This window comes from Aegilops tauschii, chromosome 3 (assembly GCF_002575655.3).
Source record: "Aegilops tauschii subsp. strangulata cultivar AL8/78 chromosome 3, Aet v6.0, whole genome shotgun sequence".
Taxonomy (NCBI): Eukaryota; Viridiplantae; Streptophyta; class Magnoliopsida; order Poales; family Poaceae; genus Aegilops; species Aegilops tauschii.
In genome coordinates, this window is record NC_053037.3 from 8,739,332 (window position 1) to 8,756,320 (window position 16,989).

Sequence of the window (16,989 nt, forward strand, 5' to 3'; positions counted from 1 at the left end):
TAATGATAGTACCACATACTTGTGGCACTGCCACTTGAGTCATATTGGTATAAAACGCATGAAGAAGCTCCATGTTGATGGATCTTTGGACTCGCTCGTTTTTGAAAAGATTGAGACATGCGAACCATGTCTATTGGTATATATGCATGAAGAAACTCCATGAGATGGATAGTTTGGACTCACTTGATTTTGAATCACTTGAGACATGCAAATCATACCAAATGGGCAAGATGACTGAAAGACCTCGTTTTCAGTAAGATGGAACAAGAGAGCAACTTGATGGAAGTAATACATTCTGATGTATGCAGTTCAATGAGTGCTGAGGCATGCAGTGGATATCGTTATGTTCTTACTTCACAGATGATTTGAGTAGATGCTGAGTGTATTTACTTGATGAAACACGAGTCTGAATTATTGAAAGGTTCAAGTAATTTCAGAGTGAAGTTGAAGATCGTCGTGACAAGAGGATAAAATGTCTGTGATATGATCATAGAGATGAGTATCTGAGTTACGAGTTTGGCACACAATTAAGACATTGTGGAAAGTGTTTCACAATTAATACCGCCTGGAACACCACAGTGTGATGGTGTGTCCGAACATCATAACTGCACCCTATTGGATATGGTGCATACCATGATGTCTCTTATCTAATTACCACTATCGTTTATGGGTTAGGCATTAGAGACAACCGCATTCACTTTAAAATAAGGCACCACGCAATTCCGTTGATACGACACCGTTTAGAGAAACCTAAGTTGTCGTTTCTTAAAAGTTTGGGGCTGCAAAGCTTATGTGAAAAAGTTTCAGGCTGATAAGCTCGAACCCAAAGCGGATAAATGCATCTTCATAGAATACCCAAAACAGTTGGGTATACCTCCTATTTTAGATCTGGAAGCAAAAGTAATTGCTTCTAGAAACGGATCCTTTCTCGAGGAAAAGTTTCTCTCAAAAGAATTGAGTGGGAGGATGGTGGAGACTTGATAAGGTTATTGAACCGTCACTTCAACTAGTGTGTAGCAGGGCACAGGAAGTTGTTCCTGTGGCACCTACACCAATTGAAGTGGAAGCTTATGATAGTGATCATGAGACTTCGGATCAAGTCACTACCAAACCTCGTAGGACGACGAGGATGCGTACTACTTCAGAGTAATGCGTGATCCTGTCTTGAAAGTCATGTTGCTAGACAACAATGAACCTACGAGCTATGGGGAAGCGATGGTGGGCCCGGATTCCGACAAATGGTTAGAAGCCATGAAATTCGAGATAAATGGATCTTTAAGAAGAAGACGGACGTGGACGGTAATGTTACCATCTATGAAGCTCGACTTGTGGCAAAGAGTATTTTCACAAGTTCAAGGAGTTGACTACGATGAGATTTTCTCATCCGTAGCGATGCTTAAGTCCGTCGGAATCATGTTAGCATTAGCTGCATTTATGAAATCTGGCAGATGGATGTCAAAACAAGTTTCCTTACCAGTTTTCGTAAGGAAAGGTTGTATGTGATGCAATCAGATAGGTTTTGTCGATCCTAAGGATGCTAAAAGGTATGCTAGCTCCAGCGATCCTTCCATGGATTAGAGCAAGCATCTCGGAGTCAGAATATACGCTTTGATGGAGCGATCAAAGTTTTTGGGTTTATACAGAGTTTGTTAGAAACTTGTATTTACAATAAAGTGAGTGGGAGCGCTACAACATTTCTGATAAGTATATGTGAATGACATATTTTTGATCCGAAATGATGTAAAATTTCTGGAAAGCATAAAGGGTTGTTTGAAAGGAGTTTTTCAAAGGAAGACCTGGATAAAGCTACTTACATATTGGGCATCAAGATCTATAGAGATAGATCAAGACGCCTGATGATACTTTCAAAGAACGCACACCTTGACATGATTTTGGAAGAGTTCAAAATAGATCAGCAAAGAAGGAGTTCTTGGCTGTGTTACAAGGTGTGAGTATTGAGTAAGACTCAAGACCTGACCACGGCAGAAGAGAGAGAAAGGGCGAAGGTCGTCCCCTATGCTTCAGACGTAGGCTCTACAGTATGCTATGCTGTGTACCGCACATGAAGTGTGCCTTGCCATGAGTTGGTCAAGGGGTACAATAGTGATCCGGGAATGGATCACATGACAGCGGTCGAACTTATCCTTAGTATCTAGTAGACTAAGGAATTTTCTCGATTATGGAGGTGAAAAGGAGTTCGTCGTAAAGGGTTACATCGATGCGAACTTTGACACTAATCTGGATGACTCTGAGTAGTAAACCGGATTCGTATAGTAGAGCAGTTATTTGAAATGGCTCCAAGTAGCGCGTGGTAGCATCCACAAGATGACATAGATATTCGTAAAGCACACACGGATCTGAAAGGTTCAGAACCGTTGACTAATAACCTCTCTCACAGGCATAACATGATCAAACCAGAACTCATTGAGTGTTAATCACATAGTGATGTGAACTAGATTGTTGACTCTAGTAAACTCTTTGGATGTTGGTCACATGGTGATGTGACCTGTGAGTGTTAATCACATGGTGATGTGAACTAGATTATTGACTCTAGTGCAAGTGGGAGACTGTTGGAAATATTTCCTAGAGGCAATAATAAATTTGTTATTATTATATTTCCTTGTTCATGATAATCGTTTATTATCCATGCTAAAATTGTATTGATAGGAAACTCAGATACATGTGTGGATACATAGACAACACCATGTCCCTAGTAAGCCTCTAGTTGACTAGCTTGTTGATCAATAAATGGTTACGGTTTCCTGACCATGGACATTGGATGTCGTTGATAACGGGATCACATCATTAGGAGAATGATGTGATGGACAAGACCCAATCCTAAGCCTAGCACAAGATCGTGTAGTTCGTTTGCTAAGAGCTTTTCTAATGTCAAGTGTCATTTCCTTAGACCATGAGATTGTGCAACTCCCGGATACCGTAGGAATGCTTTGGGTGTACCAAACATCACAACGTAACTGGGTGACTATAAAGGTGCACTACAGGTATCTCCGAAAGTGTCTGTTGGGTTGGCACGAATCGAGACTGGGATTTGTCACTCCGTATAAACGGAGAGGTATCTCTGGGCCCACTCGGTAGGACATCATCATAATGTGCACAATGTGACCAAGGAGTTGATCACGGGATGATGTGAGTTACGGAACGAGTAAAGAGACTTGCCGGTAACGAGATTGAACAAGGTATCGGGATACCAACGATCGAATCTCGGGCAAGTAACATACCGGTAGACAAAGGGAATTGTATACGGGATTGATTGAATCCCCGACATCGTGGTTCATCCGATGAGATCATCGTGGAACATGTGGGAGCCAACATGGGTATCCAGATCCCGCTGTTGGTTATTGACCGGAGAACGTCTCGGTCATGTCTGCATGGTTCCCGAACCCGTAGGGTCTACACACTTAAGGTTCGATGACGCTAGGGTTATAGGGAATAGATATACGTGGTTACCGAATGTTGTTCGGAGTCCCGGATGAGATCCCGGACGTCACGAGGAGTTCCGAATGGTCCGGAGGTAAAGATTTATATATGGGAAGTCCCGTTTTGGCCACCGGAAGAGTTTCGGGCGTCACCGGTAATGTACCGGGACCACCGGAGGGTTCCGGGGGTCCACCGGGAGGGGCCACCAGCCCCGAAGGGCCCTATGGGCTGTATGTGGAGAGGGACCAGCCCCTTAGTGGGCTGGGCGCCTTCCCCCCCAAGGCCCATGCGCCTAAGGGTTTGGGGGAACCCTAAGGGGAGGCGCCCCCCTTGCCTTGGGGGGCAAGGCAACCCCCCTGGCCGCCGCCCCCTCCTCAGATTGGATCTGAGGGGGCCGGCCCCCCTCTCCCTTGCCCCTATATATATGCGGGGAGTGGGAGGGCAGCAGCAACCCAAGTCTTGGCGCAGCCCTTCCCCTCTTCCATGTCCTCCTCCTCTCCCGCGGTGCTTGGCGAAGCCCTGCAGGATTGCCACGCTCCTCCATCACCACCATGCCGTCGTGCTGCTGCTGGACGGAGTCTTCCCCAACCTCTCCCTCTCTCCTTGCTGGATCAAGGCGTGGGAGACGTCACCGGGCTGCACGTGTGTTGAACGCGGAGGCACCGTTCTTCGGTGCTTAGATCGGAATCAACCGCGATCTGAATCGCTACGAGTACGACTCCTTCATCCGCGTTCTTGCAACGCTTCCGCATCGCGATCTACAAGGGTATGTAGATGCACTCCTCTCTCTCGTTGCTAGATGACTCCATAGATTGATCTTGGTGATGCGTAGAAAATTTTGAATTGTTGCTACGTTCCCCAACAAAAATCGCCTGGGAGGCCTTTCTGGAGGCGCGGCTGGAGCAGGACCGGCCCTGAGGGGGGCAGGGGGGCGGCCGCGCCGGCCCGCACAAGCTAGGGGCCCCACCCAGGTATGTAGGTACTAGTATAGCAGGGTACTAGGTAGGCCCATATCAGAAAAAAATAGACAAAGTAGAGGCCTTTCAGCCTTCACGCACAGCGGCACAGGCACAGGATCACAAAGCCAAACGAGCAGCAGCGGCAGGATTAGCGGCACGCGCGCCCTGATTAGCGACCGCTTCCTTCATCGTTCACGTAAAAAAAATGATCTGCTATCCCTTCACGGCTTGACCTAAAAAAGGGCGATCATGATTTCCCAAGCTCCCAGCCCTAGGCCGCCGACAAGCCGTACTGAAGGTCTGCCGCCTGGCTCTTGCTAATTCCTAATTCCCTTCTCCTAATCTCCATCCGAATCACCGCTGATTTCAGTTCAGGGGCTCCATCGTCATGCTTGGTCAATTGCTCTCCGACCCTAGGCGCCGCAAACAGCACATGGACTGGCGCTATCACGCATTCAACCATCAGAATCAGGTATATTATATTTGCGATTTGCGTTCCTTGATGTGTATGTCGTACCGTTCAATAATTGATGCAAAAATTACTTTTTCAGAATTGTGTGTTAGTATGCCGCCAAGAAACAAGACGTATGCATCGGGTAGCAATAAAAGGAAGAGGAAGAAGGCCGCTAATAAATCGGTACAATCACAGAGTGTTGCACAAAATTTGCAGAAACATTCTTTCTTGATGGTTCATCTGATGTTGAGGTATATGATCTTATTTTTGAATTGAAGATTATTAGATTCACTTTGCCGGATGGCATAATGTTTGCTACATAGATTTTTGGGCATGTCAGAGAAGTTGATTGTTATTCGAATATCTTCATTGCTTATCACAACTTATTTGTTGTGTCTGTGACGATAGTATCGGCTGAAAGAAGTTCTCAAAGTTGAAATTGTAGAAGAATTATTTGAGGTCAACAATGACTTACGAGAGGTTAAATGGTTTGGGTACATTATGCATCAAGAAGAAATTATTGAATGAGATTGTCATCGACCCCATCATAAGTGACTTCGAATCGAGGAATGTTACAAGAAATTTTCAAGGTAATATGTATATTATTATTTGATACGCATACTGATTTTCAATGCATTGGAGTGTTATTAATAATTTTTCACATGTGCATATATATTCATTTTTATTACTATGACATGTTGTGACACCCGGATAATTAGACTACAGTAATTCCCTACTAATGATGCCATGTCACCTCAGTTACTGTTGATAATCTCGCGTTAGTTCGAAACCGGTTCGAATTCAAATTCAAGATCAAGCAAACAATAAAATATTTTCAAATATTAAAACTAAAATGTTGGGGTGTTGCCAAATAATGCATAGGTAATTATTGTCGAGAAACCACAATTTTATAAAAGGTTTAAGTGCACTAAAATATTTAAAACAGCAGCAAAACATTTAACTAACTACCCTTTTCAAATTGATAAAATATTAAACTATTTTGTTTTAGTTGCGGAGCTAATTGTGGTAGTGGCATAATTATTAATGCTCCTTTAGGTACAACTTTTGTATTCTATAAAAGCTAAAATTTAATAAAATAGAAAAGAAAATTAAGTAAAAAGGAAAATACAAAACCGAACAAAATAAAAATAAGAATAAAAGAGAGAGCCCCCCCCCCCCCCCGGGCCAACCGGCCCAGCTGGCCACTCTTGCCGGCCCAGTCGAACCGGCCTACCCGACCTACACGTACCCCCTCGACCGAACCCTAGAGCCCGTCGCCCCCACTTCCCCCCTCTCGTTCCCCCACTCCCCATGTTCTGGATCGAGGCAAACCGCCCCGACCGCATCGCCCCTAGCGCCGTTGCCCGTCGCCCCGCCTCTACCTCGCCGGTGTCGCTCGCGCCACGCGCCTCCCTTGGCCACGCCAGGCCGTGGCCGGGCCTGCCTGCACGCGTGGGCGCTCGCCCGCAGTTCCCTCCACCATCCTTCGTGCGCCCCCTCCTCCAGATCCGCCAGCGCCCGGCGCCATCGCCATGGGCGTCGTCACCCGCGCGCCCCACGGGCTCGCCGTCGCCTAGGAGCACGCCCACGAGCTCCGACGTGCTCTGCTCTGCCTTCCCCGACCCCGGCCTCAAGCTCACCGCCTCTGCATCATCCTCTCCGCCAGATTCTTCCTCGCCGGACTGCCTCCCCGTCGTCGCTCGCCGTCGACCCCGTCCTCCCCCCTGCGCCCCATTGCCCGTGCCCTACAATCACCGTGAGCACCGCACCGCTCCTTCCTCCTTCTCTCCCCTGCCGCTACTCTGCATCGCTCCGTCACCGCCCGCACGCGCCACCGCGCGCGTATGTCACCCCGCTCGCCCCCTCTACTCAGGACCGCCCGCGGCCACCCCGTCGGCCACCGCGACCATCTGCACCCGCCTCCGACGCGCTGGCCCCCGCTCCAGTCCCTCCCTTCGCCGCTGCCGTACGCAGTCGCCGGTCGTCGCCCACGCCGGCCACGCCCGCTCAGTCCCGCTCCGGCCGCGGCCTTGCCTTGTCCCCCCGATCGGGCTCGGCCTCAGCACGGGCGACGCCAGCCCGCACGCCCCTGCCCGCTAACCCGCTAAGACCCCCTGTGCATATGACAAGTGGGGCCCGCCCCTGAGAACGTTTATATACAAAAAGAATTAAAATAAATAAATAAAAATAAAAATAAAATAAAAATAATTAATTAATTTGTTAATTAATTAGTTAATTAACCCTGTTTAGATTAATCTAATTTAATTAATTAATTTAATTAATAGTTAATTAATTAGTTAACTCTAATTACCCTAATCAGTCTATGACATGTGGGACCCACGTGTCAGATGACTGCTGACGTCAGCATGATGTCATGCTGATGTCATCGCAACACTGTTTTTGATAATGTTGAATTAAATAATTAATTAAAATTCAGAAAATGATTAAATCTTTAGAAAATCATATAAAATAATCCGTAACTCGGATGAAAATACTTTCTACATGAAAGTTGCTCAGAACGACGAGACGAATCCGAATACGCAGTCCGTTCGTCCGCCACGCGTCCCTAGCATAGTGGACCTACAACATTTCACCTCCGGTTCATCTGTCCGAAAACGTGAAACACCGGGGATACTTTCCCGGATGTTTCCCTCCTTCACCGGTATCACCTCATACTGCGTTAGAACACGTCTAGCTCTGCCTGTTGTCCTGTTATGCACTTGCTTGCTATGTATTTACTGTTTCTCCCCCCTCTTCTCTTCGGTAGACCCCGTGATGATGCTGATGCCCCTGTGGTCGACTACGTCACCGACGACCCCTCCTTCTTGTCTGAGCAACCAGGCAAGCCCCCCCCCCTTGATCACCAGATATCGCCTATTCTTCTCTATACTGCTTGCATTAGAGTAGTGTAGCATGTTACTGCTTTCGGTTAATCCTATTCTGCTGCATAGCCTGTCATTGTTGCTACAGTTGTTACCCTTACCTGCTATCCTACTGCTTAGTATAGGATGCTAGTGTTCCATCAGTGGCCCTACACTCTTGTCCGTTTGCCATGCTATACTACTGGGCCGTGATCACTTCGGGAGGTGATCACGGGTATATACTATATACTTTATATACATGACACATGTGGTGACTAAAGTCAGGTCGGCTCGTTGAGTACCCGCAAGTGATTTTGATGAGGGGGCTGAAAGGACAGGTGGCTCCATCCCGGTACAGGTGGGCCTGGGTTCCTGACGGCCCCCCACTGTTACTTTGTGGCGGAGCGACAGGGCAGGTTGAGACCACCCAGGAGAGAGGTGGGCCTGGCCCTGGTCGGCGTTCGCAGTCACTTCAAATACCACGCTTAACGAGTTCTGGGTATTTGATCTGAGTCTGGCCATTTGGTTTATACGCACTAACCATCTACGCGGGAGTAGTTATGGGTATCCCGGCGTCGTGGTATCAGCCGAAGCTCTTCTTGACGTCAGCGACTGAGTGGCGCGCGCCGCATTGGACCGTAAGCTCGCGCTTGTATTAAGGGGCTAGGTCTGCTTCCGGCCGCGTACGCAACGTGCAGGTGTGCAATGGGCGATGGGCCCAGACCCCTGCGCGCATAGGGTTTAGACCGGCGTGCTGACCTCTCTGTTGAGCCTAGGTGGGGCTACGACGTGTTGATCTTCCGAGGCCGGGCATGACCCAGAAAAGTGTGTCCGGCCAAATGGGATCGAGCATGTTGGGTTATGTGGTGCACCCCTGCAGGGAAGTTTATCTATTCGAATAGCCGTGTCCCTCGGTAAAAGGACGACCCGGAGTTGTACCTTGACCTTATCACAACTAGAACCGGATACTTAATAAAATACACCCTTCCAAGTGCCAGATACAACCCGGTGATCGCTCTCTAACAGGGCGACGAGGAGGGGATCGCCGGGTAGGATTATCCTATGCGATGCTACTTGGAGGACTTCAATCTACCCTATTCTACATGCTGCAAGATGGAGATGGCCAGAAGCGTAATCTTCGACAGGACTAGCTTTCCCCCTCTTATTCTGGCATTCTGCAGTTCAGTCCACTGATATGCCCCTTTACACATATACCCATGCATATGTAGTGTAGCTCCTTGCTTGCGAGTACTTTGGATGAGTACTCACGGTTGCCTTTCTCCCTCTTTTCCCCTTTCTATACCTGATTGTCGCAACCAGATGCTGGAGTCCAGGAGCTAGAGATCCCGAGGATGATTCTACGTGGAGTTCGGCTTCGAGGAGTAGTTAGGAGGTCCCAGGCAGGAGGCCTGGCCTCTTCGATCGTTGCTACTTTTGTGCTAGCCTTCTTAAGGCAAACTTGTTTAACTTATGTCTGTACTCAGATGTTGTTGCTTCCGCTGACTCGTCTATGATCGAGCACTTGTATTCGAGCCCTCGAGGCCCTGGCTTGTATTATGATGCTTGTATGACTGATTTATGTTTTAGAGTTGTGTTGTGATATCTTCCCGTGAGTCCCTGATCTTGATCGTACACATTTGCGTGCATGATTAGTGTACGGTCAAATTATCGGGACGTCACAAGTTGGTATCAGAGCCGACTGCCTGTAGGAATCCCCCTTTCCAACTCCTTGGCCGAAGTCGAGTCTAGACATTGCAAAAACTTTTACTAACATGGCTGTGTGTCTTACGGGCCCACGTCGCCATTGGGTGGTATTAGGATCTTTTACTCCTTGTCTATACTCTGGGACTCTGATCTCTCGTCTATCCGGGTTAAATGAATTTTGCTAAATCTAACATTAGGATCTCGTTATCACTTTCACCCGGAGAGCCCCTTATTACTGATGATCGTCTGCTGCACGTGAAGACCCTGAAGATACTCTCCGCTGATAACCCGAGAACTTGTGTTCATCATTTTTGCAATTCCCTTTCATCGATAAACTCCTATGGATAACCGCGTATACTCGCCATTCATACAATGTTTCCCAGTTGATCTTGTTATTACAAGATACCCCGAAATTATCTCTGTTGTTTCAAGAATCCTTGAGCTTACTGCCTTGCTGTTCTTTGTCACCTGAATGCCCCTATGGATAATTCTCGCACTTACCGAGTATCCGCTCATCCCCAGTTGATTCAAGTATTTCACAAAAGTGTTCAAAATACCATTCGATCTTCCGAAAATCCTCAAGAGCCTTTTTGCTCTTGAAATTCTTGCTTACTTGCATTATGATTAATCTTAAGTCTCGTAATCTTATTGGCATCTCTTGTCATTATCATTTTGAGTCCGTTGATTCAATTTGTTGCGAATGCTCGCAATCCTCAACCAGATCCTAGAATTCACCCTTCCGGCTTAGACGTCATTTGAAACGTGAGCTGGTTCTCGCCAATCAAATTGTCGTCGATTGTGCCCCTATGTCTATTGAACTTATCCATCCTTGATCAGAGCGTCTGTTTCTGATCCTTCGCTTTGTAAATCATAATTCCTTTGCAATTGAGCTCTAAGTTACTTAGTTGTTTCTATAATCCAAGGTCTTTGCATTGATTCTTCCTCGGGTTATGTGCCGATACTCACCTCAGATCCTTTATGGACCATCAGAACCTTGTTGGATTTTATCCGACAACGTCCTTCATATTCAATCACTTTGGAAGTTCTTTCCCTGATACATAATGCCTTTGGTAAATCCTATTCCTTGATTTGGCCAACCATGCTCTGCTTTCGAGCTGGTGATATTTACTATTGAAGCTTGTGGTATATGTTTCCACAATGCCCCGATGGGTTGAACCTATGCCTTCCATAATATGTGTGAACTCGAAAGATTTCATGAGTCATACTCTTCTGGTATTTTGCCAGATAAAATTTTCAACACCGCAACTTCATCAAACGCGAGAAGTGAATGAAAGGTTATGCATTGAAGAAGTGGGAGTCGACCTTGAACTTTGCGTTCATGCCCATGGACACGATGTAGCTCTTATCATTAAAAGCTTCTCTTAAATTAATTATTCCCTGGGTATAAGTTCATCTTATATCTGGGCTCTGGCCTTTTCAATCGTGGTTCTGACCATGTTCTCCTTTTAAATACCATTTCTCGTGCAAGTTTAAGCACTTGTCCTCTACAGAGCAATACCCCCGTCCAACCTCTACTTTGGTCTGTCGTCGAGTATTACCCCCCTGGTATCTCGAGAATGCCAATGAACTACTTAACTTCTTATGAGTTCTTCATCAACTAATATTCTTGCCGATTCCATTTTTCCAACGGGTTCTGAGTTGTTAGAACCCCTCAAGGACACCGATAAGTGAATCAATTCCGCACTCCCATTCAATAACTCTAAGTAATTTTTGTTGCTTACGAGTTTAATAATCCTTCAAGTCATTCCTAGCCTGCTCGGCTATATCATTAGCGTGCTAAATTTTAACTGTGCTACCTGGTCCTTAATCCCGAAGCACGACTTTCGATGATGAGCTAAGCTTACGTCGATCTTTCTCGTCATATCATTTCACCTTGAACAACAAGCTTGATTTCGAGTTTGTGTCGTACCCATGGTTCCAATAACCTTTCACTTTCATCATTCCTTTGACTTGATGTCATCGTCGATCAATTTCATCTTCTTGAAAACCTCTTGACAAATTTGTCGTGATCATTGTCAACAATTTGACTTCTTCCAAGTTGCGTGTCGAAATTCAGGATGAGAAATACCATCCTTGCCCCTCGATGAATTGTGTTATCATCGACAACATTCTTGCCTTCCCCCCAACACAAACTTGTTCATATTTTGTGTTGTATCTTGACTTCCCTGCTATCCAACCTATGTTATGTTCTACCGTGGAGTATTACCATCTTTGATGTCAAAAATGTCGTGAGCATTACTCCACCTCTTAAGAATTCTTGGTACAGTGATACTTCTCACCATCACCATTCTTTCTTGGTCCCCGTGTTGTTTCTAAAAGGAATACCAACAAATGGTCTGTGATGTGTAAATTCTAAACTTCTAGAAACCCTATTGCTTTGAAGTTATTGGTCTATAGTTTCATTCTACGTCTATGGCTTAATGAATCATCATTCGAACATTGGTTGTGCTACCTAGCCCATATTTCGGGTGCACCTTTCAACCAATGTATAACTGTGTATGTTTTTCCTCGAGCATATATCATTATATCATTTGATCTGGATAATGTTATCTCCTTGTTCACATAGTTGTGGAAATCCATCTTTTGGAAATCTCAATGGATTGTCGCTGAGTCAATCAGTCACCTCCTCACCTCTCCTTGATTTAACGATGAACCCTTGTTCGGAACTCGCTTCCATAGTTCATCTCCCGAGAATCTTCGATGTCGTTTCGACAAATTGTGTTGCACCTTTCTTCTCAGGCATCCTGAGTCTGAGTTATCCTGACACCAATCAGATCTGAATCTCGGTCAGATATGATGGTTGGAACATATTTCCAAGAGTTATAACATTGGTCTATTTATGACCTGGTAAGGTGATGTCATGCCTAGCACACCTGGCCGGTTGGCCCTATTGTTATAGATTCCTTTTCAGCAAGGTTATCCATTCTTCCATGAGGAAATTGTAAGACTTATTCTACAAGTTATTCCTGATGGATCCTGTGTGTTTTCAAAGTCTGTCCTTTGCCTGAAGATCATGTCAATGCTATCTCGAAGCATGTCTATGGTACTCCGATTTTCAACAGAACATTTGAAGCCCAAAGCTAATTGTTTCCTGCTCAATTATCCAAACACCGTTGTATGGGTAATGTCATGAAATTTCTCTCCCCTTACCTAAAGGGTTTTCTACATTATATTATGTCATGGATATCATGCTCTGCTTGTCCTTGGGAAGGATATACCCTTGAAATATGTGTTTAAACACATTTTCCTTTCCATTGTTCTGTTTACTCTGATAATCATATTTTCCTTTCCATTGTTTTGTTTAACCTTTCTTGTAATCTGACTTAGCTGAGCAGAGATAATTCCCTGCTTAGTTGAGCACCTCGTTGTACCACTCTCTCAGTAGACCATGTTACTTTTGTTGATGACATTTCGGTAGCCACCGATGGATGAGAACTTTGCCTATTGGTCCGCCTCGTTTCAACGAGCAGGAAAAATGGTTCTCTTCGTCCCTCGCCCTTGGTACCGACAATGTTGCTGACATATAACTGACAGGCTACCCTCTGACATGCCTTGCTATCATGATCGTGCAAGATGTCACCGCCCTTCCTACTTTAACCACATGGTGGGCCCATAACCCACAGTTCCACAGGATCAAAACCTGACTCTCCTGTGCACCCCCTGTTCCCAAATTAATTCATCGCGCGTGGCCTCGTATGTAATTCACGAGCCACCTTCAAGTCTGATATCAGACACAATACTTATTCCCGTTGCTTTGAACCCCTTTCACGCCCTGTAACAGGCATCGAACGATTGCCTACCCGCTCGAAACTTCCCAGGATACCTCCTTACTTTGCTCTCGATAATTCCGTAAGTTTAAATTCGAGAGTTACTTTCCGCCACCTTCCTCGATGTTAGCTACCAGATAGTCAACCTTTTAGAGGTCCGTTCTCCTGGAATATACCCACCCTTTATTCTTTCGTAAGTACGATGTAGTTCCCGAAGAAAGGATGCCGACTTCGTCATGATGACTTGAAGCAGAGAAATGAAGACCTCAAGTAATGGATTGACCTCTTCGAGAAGAGCAACTAAGACCGAGAACACTCGCTAGAATTTCATAACCGGAACCTCCCAACCTTACGCCTCTCAAATCTCGGGATGAGATTTCTTGTAGTGGAGGAGAATTGTGACGCCCGGATAATTAGACTACAGTAATTCCCTACTAATGATGCCATGTCACCTCAGTTACTGTTGATAATCTCGCGTTAGTTCGAAACCGGTTCGAATTCAAATTCAAGATCAAGCAAACAATAAAGTATTTTCAAATATTAAAACTAAAATGTTGGGGTGTTGCCAAATAATGCATAGGTAATTATTGTCGAGAAACCACAATTTTATAAAAGGTTTAAGTGCACTAAAATATTTAAAACAGCAGCAAAACATTTAACTAACTACCCTTTTCAAATTGATAAAATATTAAACTATTTTGTTTTAGTTGCGGAGCTAATTGTGGTAGTGGCATAATTATTAATGCTCTTTTAGGTACAACTTTTGTATTCTATAAAAGCTAAAATTTAATAAAATAGAAAAGAAAATTAAGTAAAAAGGAAAATACAAAACCGAACAAAATAAAAATAAGAATAAAAGAGAGAGCCCCCCCCCCCGGGGCCAACCGGCCCAGCTGGCCACTCTTGCCGGCCCAGTCGAACCGGCCCACCCCGACCTACACCTACCCCCTCGACCAAACCCTAGAGCCCGTCGCCCCCACTTCCCCCCTCTCATTCCCCCACTCCCCATGTTTTGGATCGAGGCAAACCGCCCCGACCGCATCGCCCCTAGCGCCGTTGCCCGTCGCCCCGCCTCTACCTCGCCGGTGTCGGTCGCGCCACGCGCCTCCCTTGGCCACGCCAGGCCGTGGCCGGGCCTGCCTGCACGCGTGGGCGCTCGCCCGCAGTTCCCTCCACCATCCTTCGTGCCCCCCCTCCAGATCCGCCAGCGCCCGGCGCCATCGCCATGGGCGTCGTCACCCGCGCGCCCCACGGGCTCGCCGTCGCCTAGGAGCGCGCCCACGAGGTCCGGCGTGCTCTGCTCTGCCTTCCCCGACCCCGGCCTCAAGCTCACCGCCTCTGCATCATCCTCTCCGCCGGATTCTTCCTCGCCGGACTGCCTCCCCGTCGTCGCTCGCCGTCGACCCCGTCCCCCCCCCCCCCCGCGCCCCATTGCCCGTGCCCTACAATCACCGTGAGCACTGCACCACTCCTTCCTCCTTCTCATTAATTATTTTTATTTTTATTTTTATTTTATTTATTTATTTTAATTCTTTTTTTATATAAACGTTCTCAGGGGCAGGCCCCACTTGTCATATGCACAGGGGGTCTTAGCGGGTTAGCGGGCAGGGGCGTGCGGGCTGGCGTCGCCCGTGCTGAGGCCGAGCCCGACCGGGAGGACAAGGCAAGGCCGCGGCCGGAGCGGGACTGAGCGGGCGTGGTCGGCGTGGGCGACGACCGGCGACTGCGTACGGCAGCGGCGAAGGGAGGGACTGGAGCGGGGGCCAGCGCGTCGGAGGCGGGTGCAGATGGTCGCGGTGGCCGACGGGGTGGCCGCGGGCGGTCCTGAGTAGAGGGGGCGAGCGGGGTGACATACGCGCGCGGTGGCGCGTGCGGGCGGTGACGGAGCGATGCAGAGCAGCGGCAGGGGAGAGAAGGAGGAAGGAGCGGTGTGGTGCTCACGGTGATTGTAGGGCACGGGCAATGGGGCGCGGGGGGGGGAGGATGGGGTCGACGGCGAGCGACGACGGGGAGGCAGTCCGGCGAGGAAGAATCCGGCGGAGAGGATGATGCAGAGGCGATGAGCTTGAGGCCGGGGTCGGGGAAGGCAGAGCAGAGCACGTCGGAGCTCGTGGGCGTGCTCTTAGGCGACCGCGAGCCCGTGGGGCGCGCGGGTGACGACGCGCATGGCGATGGCGCCGGGCGCTGGCGGATCTGGAGGGGGGCGCACGGAGGATGGTGGAGGGAACTGCGGGCGAGCGCCCACGCGTGCAGGCAGGCCCGGCCACGGCCTGGCGTGGCCAAGGGAGGCGCGTGGCGCGAGCGACACCGGCGAGGTAGAGGCGGGGCGACGGGCAACGGCGCTAGGGGCGATGCGGTCGGGGCGGTTTGCCTCGATCCAGAACATGGGGAGTGGGGGAACGAGAGGGGGGAAGTGGGGGCGACGGGCTCTAGGGTTCGGTCGAGGGGGTAGGTGTAGGTCGGGGTGGGCCGGTTCGACTGGGCCGGCAAGAGTGGCCAGCTGGGCCGGTTGGCCCCCCGGGGGGGGGGGGCTCTCTCTTTTATTCTTATTTTTATTTTGTTCGGTTTTGTATTTTCCTTTTTACTTAGTTTTCTTTTCTATTTTATTAAATTTCAGCTTTTATAGAATACAAAAGTTGTACCTAAAAGAGCATTAATAATTATGCCACTACCACAATTAGCTCCGCAACTAAAACGAAATAGTTTAATATTTTATCAATTTGAAAAGGGTAGTTAGTTAAATGTTTTGCTGCTGTTTTAAATATTTTAGTGCACTTAAACCTTTTATAAAATTGTGGTTTCTCGACAATAATTACCTATGCATTATTTGGCAACACCCCAACATTTTAGTTTTAATATTTGAAAATATTTTATTGTTTGCTTGATCTTGAATTTGAATTCGAACCGGTTTCGAACTAACGCGAGATTATCAACAGTAACTGAGGTGACATGGCATCATTAGTAGGGAATTACTGTAGTCTAATTATCCGGGCGTCACACATGTTTATTAAGGGCCCCGAATTTTTGTTTCGTCCCGGGCCCCCAAAATCTCAAGACCGGCCCTGGGCTGGAGATGCTCTTAGCATCACCTATGCATCCCCGAGAGCTCCGGTCCGGTGTAGCGTTTACCCATGGAGCGGCTAAGCTTCCGTCCTGGTTTATTGGGCCCGTGAGTCATCAAAGCTTGTACCATATTTCTTAGGCCCCTAACGTTAATTACGCGTCATTTATTCCATTGATTCCTCCGTTCATGCGTCACCCGATGCCGATGAAAGGCAGCGCGGAGTCACCAAAGCTTGTTGATTGTTGATTGGACATGTGAGCCCATGAGCCATCAAAGCTTGTTGATTGGACATGCATGCGCGCTGCTACCGGCGGTAGCCACTGCATGCATGTCCAATTAGTTAATAGGGACAATTAATAGAGCGATTAACAGATGCAAGTTAAGCGATTTATTGCTTGTTCTTGGTCTTTGTGCTTTGGCTCACGGGCCCAATAAACCTAGACGGAGGGTGGTATATATAGAACATAGCCGCATAGACATTCTTTTAAAGATTAGTATATGAGAACTAAAAGTTATCCTTCAGTTCAGAGAATCACTAGCTCCATAATATGTGTGTGAGCCTCTCTAGGACGCAACATCCAATAGCAAAGTTTATGACAGTGAAAAGTCGGCACTTTAACCTTGAACTAACACATGGTTTAAAACTCAACGCTCAACTTTAAAACTAGTTGATATACATGCCGAACTAACCACGAGGTACAAATAGCACGAAGCAACCTAC